Genomic DNA, 6958 nt, shown 5'->3' on the forward strand with positions numbered 1-6958 from the left:
TTGGGCACAAAATATCATACAAGTGACCTTTATTTGAATTTTTCATGGAGTCTGTTTCCCACTGAAATCCTATGACCCTAAGCTCCACTGTTTGTCTTACTTTCAACACTCTCAGATTCCTAGTCTTACAAGAATAGCTGATTAAGTTCTGTGTGCAGTTTTCTATGGCTTTTGCCATCTAAAGTCCTAATATCTTACATTCCTCCAAAAGACAACATTCTCACATTTACATGGCCGCACAATCATTTTTGGTGTACCATATGTTGTTCTAACTTTCCTGTTTCTTGCTGTAATTAAATTCTCTAACCAAGGGCTGGAGAGATGGCTCAGAGGTTAAGAGCACAGGCTGCTCTTCCAGAGGTCCAGAGTTCAATTCCCAGCAACCACATGATGGCTCACAACCATCTATAATGAGATCTGGTGCCCTCTTCTGGCATGCAGGCATACATGCAAGCTGAACACTGTATATATAATAAATAACTCTTTAAAAAAAAAAATTCTCTAACCAAAAGCATCTCAGGTAATGAACAGGTTTATTTGGCTGACATTTGCACATCAGAACCCACAATTGTGGGAGCTTAGAATAGAAACTCAAGCTAAGAACTGAAGACAAAAACCACAGGGAAACATTGCCATTGTTTCCTGGCTTTCTTTCTTGCCTGGTCACTGTCTTGTGTTCAGCTAGCTCTCTTATCCATCTCAGGCCCACTTGCTTAGGGTATTGCAACCTCAGTGGAAGAGCCTTCCCACACCAATCATCAATCAGCACAATTTCACACAAACACAGTTACTAGTGATTCTGATCTGGGCATAGCCTCTATTGATATTCCCTCAGTGAGTGCAGGCTACATCATGTTGACAGCTGAAGCCAATTAAGACAAAGAGACAATAATAGTATGAGAAGATTTCAAAAACACAAAATCTATATATTAACCATATTAATCGCTTAAGCATCAAAAACACAAACATGAAGATGGTAACAGTTGGAAAACATAAATATGTCAAGAAATGAGGAGAAGCAAGCCTCTAAGATCAAGAAGAGGAATCTAAAACCATCTCTCCACAGGAAGTTCCCAAACCAACAAAAACCAGGGAGGTCAGAAGAAATTTTCTGAACACAAAATTGGTGAAGGTCCATCATTTCTCAGAAAATGAATTTAATGAGATTACAATTAATAAAATCAACAACATGGATGGTACCACTTACAACAAGGCAGAAAGACAGTATATAATACTACAATATATACTAGGGTCCTGTAAACAAGAACGACAAGATTCTAATCAAAATCAAACTTCAAGAACTCACTGGCTATCATTCATCCTGTTTCTCTCCTTTGCCAAAAATAGAAAATGAGTTGGGTGAGGAGGGCTTTTCTGCCAAAATAAGAGAGATTCACTTGGAACCTTCTAAGTCTTAACTTTGTACAAAATGGTTTTGACTACTAAAAGGATCTCATTCTCTTATGGTCAAGAGAAGGAAGTCTGTTAGGATCACTTAGACAGCATTTTGTTTCCTGTGATGGATGATTGCCTGCAAGTCTGCATCAGAGTGAGGAAATGAAAACTTTTTAAAACAAAATGCAAGATAACAGATTTTTAAAGAATCAGTGTATGTCTTTAGCAACTTGTTTTGCTCTAATTACTTTGTAAGTCACAGTACTTTTTTGGGGGGGGGGTTTTCGAGACAGGGTTTCTCTGTGTAGCTTTGTGCCTTTCCTGGAACTCACTTGGTAGCCCAGGCCGGCCTCGAACTCAGAGATCCGCCTGGCTCTGCCTCCCGAGTGCTGGGATTAAAGGCGTGCGCCACCACCGCCCGGCACAAGTCACAGTACTTTTTAAAACAAGTTTATTGCGCTTTTTTTGCATATGTTTGTGCATGAGAGAGAACATCTTACACGTATACAGGTGACATACAAAAAGAAGCTGTTAGATCCCTTGGATCTGAAACAGTAGATACTTATGAGCCTCCCAATCTGAGTGTTGGTATCTGAATTCAAGTCATCCCCCAAAAGAATATATGCTGAGCCACCTGCCAAGACCCACAATGCCTTTTATCTAATAAACGTAGAGGTTTTCATAGATTAACAACAATAAGAACAACAAAACCTAAATAATTAAAGAAGTAAAGAAATGAACCTTGGGAACATGCTGCATCAAAACTAAGATGTTGTGTATGGTAAATTTGTACCATAAAATGAATACCATCCAATAATCCCAACAATTTATAACAGGAAGGTTGATTACAAAGCTACAATCACAGTGGAAACACCCAGAAGGCTCAATGGGATTATGAAAAAACAGTACACAGACTGACATAATATGACTTCTATACGTACCACATGGATACAACAATCAAGAATGGGTACAATGTTTGTGAGCGATAAAAGGGGATGGAGAGAAAAAGCCAAGAATAAAGGCAGGAAAATATACACAACTTTTAATCAAAAGACAAAAGAAAATCCAGTCAGGAAAAGTGTGATCTTGACCAATGTTACCCAGCTACCTATGACTCAATGTGCATAGAAATTAAATAAACACAGACTTCACAGCTTTCACAAAATTAACTCAAAGTGACCCTTAAACTGTTGTTTCAGACCCTTTAGCTACTGACACTTCTTTCAAAGACAGAAGCCCCATGCTCTAGAGCTTTCTCTGCAAATGGAGGTGATCTCCTGCTATGGCTCTGCAGCCCCTTATGCCCCCTTGTGGTTTCAGGTAAACCCAGCCCCACTGATGCCAAATCCCAAAACAACATAGAAGAATAATTTAAAACCTGCTTCCTGCCACGTGGATTAGGGCACAAGATGTGAATTCTGCCACATCTACCTGCCGAACACCATGCATACCTCAGAAATCTCTGCTGATCAGAAACTCCTTTTGTTCCCTAGAACTAAACTTCACTGTAGCAAACCATTGAAGCAAAAAGTGAGAAGCATTCTAAACACATATTGCTGAAAGATGATCCACATCACCATCTCTCTACCATTTTCTAAACCATATATAACATTTATAACACAAACCTGAAGAGGAATGCCATATTCAGAACTTCTAAAAGCCACACCATCAGTTTCCAATCTGTCTTCCCACTGAACACCGAAAGCAGTGCCCTTGTGTGCACACTAGGCAGTGATATTACCAGCATTATGTCCTTCCATGCCAGGGCTGCAGTCTCACCCTCCCCAGGAAGTTCAGACATGGGAAGGCTCAGAGGACAAAGGCCACTGCCCAGGTCATCACATGGACCAACAGAACCACAGTCTTGCTCATGGTCCATCCAAATTCCAGCAGAAATGACAGCACAGCAGACTTGCTGTGAATACCCCACACTCACCATGACATGGCTTGTGGTCTTCCTTACAATTCCCTACAGTGGAAGCAGAGGAGAATCTCAAAAAGCACCTGAAAGCTACCTCCTGCTGGTACTCCTGATTGATAAGCCTCTCCAGAGTCCCTCATTGGCTAGGGCAATCCAGCTGGGCTACAAAATAATATTAATTGCTTCCCTACTGGGTGATCTTAAATAAAATGACTCAGACAGCACAGTCTCTGCCCTTCCAGCCCAGCAGCCAGGGCCCTTGTCTAGAAAGTCTGTATTTTAGTAGACATTCTTCCAACCTCCAGAGCACCTCCTGTTCCTCATCCAAAGCACAGGGTCTTTTGTGTGCACATTCCATTACACACTCAATGTCCAGTGCAGCCAACCCATTACCTCGTAGCTGGGAAATCCCGCAGCTAAACACAGGTCACATTCACACAGTACATGTTTTACTGTGTAACTGTTGTTAAGGAAAAACAGGCCATGAATTAGAAAACAATGAGGGGTCACGGTAGGGCTTGGTGGCAGGAAACTGAATATGGATTTGATGTAGTGATAATCTCAAAAAATTATATTTTGAAAAATTGAAACAGGGTTTATGGCCACGTGCTCCAGAAACTAGGGATTTGTTTTAGAGCACATCAAAGATTTCTCACACCTCTTCTCTCAGGATGAACATCTTAAACTAGAAAATTAACAGTCCTGTTAGGTAGGGCCACAACATTTTACACGGATCTTCCATTTTGGTTGAACTAATATAACTCTAGCAATTTGGTTTCATGATAAGGTCAGTCCTTTATCCAGATTCTAGATTGCCCTGGTCTGTGGACCCCAAGAAATGGCCAATCAGGACATTATGGAGTATCTAGACTTGATTACTTAATTCCACATTGCTAATCTCAACTACTGTTGAAATAGGAAAGCCCTCAGCCTCTGTCCTGTCTCTCCCTTTCTGCACTGTGACTTTACCAACTTCAAGGTTGCTTTATGAACTTAATTCTTTCACAGGTCCCTCTTCATTGATAAGTTGCCTCTAAAAGCAGGGAGATTGGAGGTCACTCATTAACTGGTCTATTTTTCCTTCTCACTGAACAGCCAAGGCTCAGAATGGAAAGAGCTAAAGAACTGTCTTCCCAGCCCTGGGCAGCAGAGGCAGGATTAGGTGTTCAAAGCACTTCTCAATAATACATTATGAAGGACGCCTGGGCTATATAGGAGACATTGCTCTACACAGAAATAAATAATCAACAGCCCTTAAGAAAAAAGGGATGAAATTAAACATCAGGCCTAGAAACAGTGGGGAACAGAAATCAATAGAGATAAGAAAAGTAAAGCACTTGAAGAAAATATTTAAAAAATATTAACATTTAACATTTAAAGCAAGAAGAGAATTAAAAATGATAAAAAAATAATGCATATTAGAGATTAAAAAAACACTTAGCAGCCAGGCGGTGGTGGTGCACACCTTTAATCCCAGCACTTGGGAGGCAGAGGCAGGCGGATCTTTGTGAGTTCGAGGCCAGCCTAGGCTACAGGGTGAGTTCCAGGAAAGGCTCAAAGCTACACAGAGAAACCCTGTCTTGAAAAAAAAAAAAAAAAAAAGTTGGGCTGGAGAGATGGCTCAGTGGTTAAGAGCAGGGACTGCTCTTCCAGAGGTCCTGAGTTCAATTCCCAGCAACCACATGGTGGCTCACAACCACTTGTAATGAGATCTGGTGCCCTCTTCTGGCCTGCAGGGACACATGCAGGTAGAATACTGTATACATAATAAATAAATAAATCTACAAAAAAAAAAAAAAAAAAAAAAAAAAGCCAGGTGGTGGTGGCGCACACCTTAATGCCAGCCCTCGGGAGGCAGAGCCAGGCAGATCTCTGTGAGTTCGAGGCCAGTCTGGGCTACAAAGTGAGTTCCAGGAAAGGCACAAAGCTACACAGAGAAACCCTTTCTCGAAGCCCCCCCCAAAAAAAAACCCTTAGCTATCCTCACTTTGAAGAAGAGTAGGCCTTCTCCTAGTAGAGGGAACGTCATTAATAAGAGATAGATTGATCCTGTCCATGTGCACATGTTGGCTGCTGAGTTCTGTTACCTGACATACAGTTACAGTCAAAGGCCTGTTTCTCAAATCTCTGAGCTGACATAACTGTGTCAAGCAGAACTGACCATATCTGCATAAGAAAGTTGTCTAGTTGCAAATTCAACATTCGTTGGCTCAAGATAACCTTCCCAATCTGTACACCTACAATCTGGTCTGTGTTCATTCACATGAGATAAATTAAAACATGCTGAGAAATTACAAAATCACTCCCACTTCCACAATCAGATCCTTTTTCATAATGGTGACTGCAGCAGCTGATTGCCTACCCTGTTTCCCCTGAGGTGTACACAAGAACCTATTCCTCCTATTTGGTCTGAAGACAGAAGCAATGTTCCACATGTGGATCTTTCTCCTCTGACTGCATTGGATGATCGACTATATGACTTAAATGGGTGGTTTTAGAACTCTGGGCCGGTACAGTCATTTAATTTAATAATTTTGATGGTGCAGTATAGAAGATTACTTCCCTGGAAATCAACAGACTGGAATCAAGGCCACTTGAGTCAACATAAGAGAGCTTGTCTCAGAAACACTTCTAACAGGATGGAAATGCAGCTGTTGTAGAATTAACATCCCTTCCCCAGAGCAAATCACTCCACACACTTAGGAGAATAATAAAGAAAAATCTCTTTAAGGATAGTATGCCTCCATCTCTGGCTAATGCTCAAAGAGGAAACAGCCTAGACATATACTGCATTCCACACATGCTGTCATCCTCAGGTGTCTTTTAGGTTCATGCTTCAGGTTAACTTTGAACAATCTAAACAGAGACAGCAAATTGTAAAAGTCTAGCTACTTAGACAGATGGGAGAGTTACACAGCAAAGATGTTCCCAGAATTATTTCTTGAGTACACCAGTGACTTTAAACAGCAGACCCTTCCTTGGTGACAGTGTCCTGAGGTGGAGGTGCCAGGGAAGAGAAAGATAGAAAAAGTAGAAGGTAGAAAAGATAAAAGTTGTGGTGGGGAGGTCCTGCACAAGGTATGTCTTATGCCAAGTAAGCATCTTAAGAAGAATAGTATCGTACTGTATCCTACATCCAGGGGGAAATGGAAGGCAATGGGAAACATGCATGAAGTCTGCAGAAACTATAATACAATGGGACAAACCCAGGGAAAAGACTAATCAGACAATGCTGCGTAAGGGGAACACAGGGTATCTCAAGAATGTTACTAAGCCCACAGTTGTCTTGGTGCTGATAACCATAGCTCCATGTAGACAGAGGGAAGGGCTGGGCTCTGAGGATCTGAAGCAAGCTCTCCACAAAGAATGGGCCCAGACCATTACCAGCTCGTCCAAACATATCCCTGGTTTCAGAGAAGCAGCTTTGTTTTACTGTGAATATATCAGGATCTTAGGGAAAGCTCTCAAGGCCTAGGCCCCAGGCCCTAACTAGCTCTCTCAAGAATGTCCCCCCTCCCTGCCTGAAGCCCTAAAGGAAAGCCTTGCTTGATCAGATAAACAACACTGCTTTACATTCAAATAGTTGCCACCTGGTGTCATATTGCCCATTTGCTAGAACTATGCTTTTCTCAGGAAGAAAAC

Source organism: Peromyscus eremicus, chromosome 22, assembly GCF_949786415.1.
Source record: "Peromyscus eremicus chromosome 22, PerEre_H2_v1, whole genome shotgun sequence".
NCBI classification, from domain to species: domain Eukaryota; kingdom Metazoa; phylum Chordata; class Mammalia; order Rodentia; family Cricetidae; genus Peromyscus; species Peromyscus eremicus.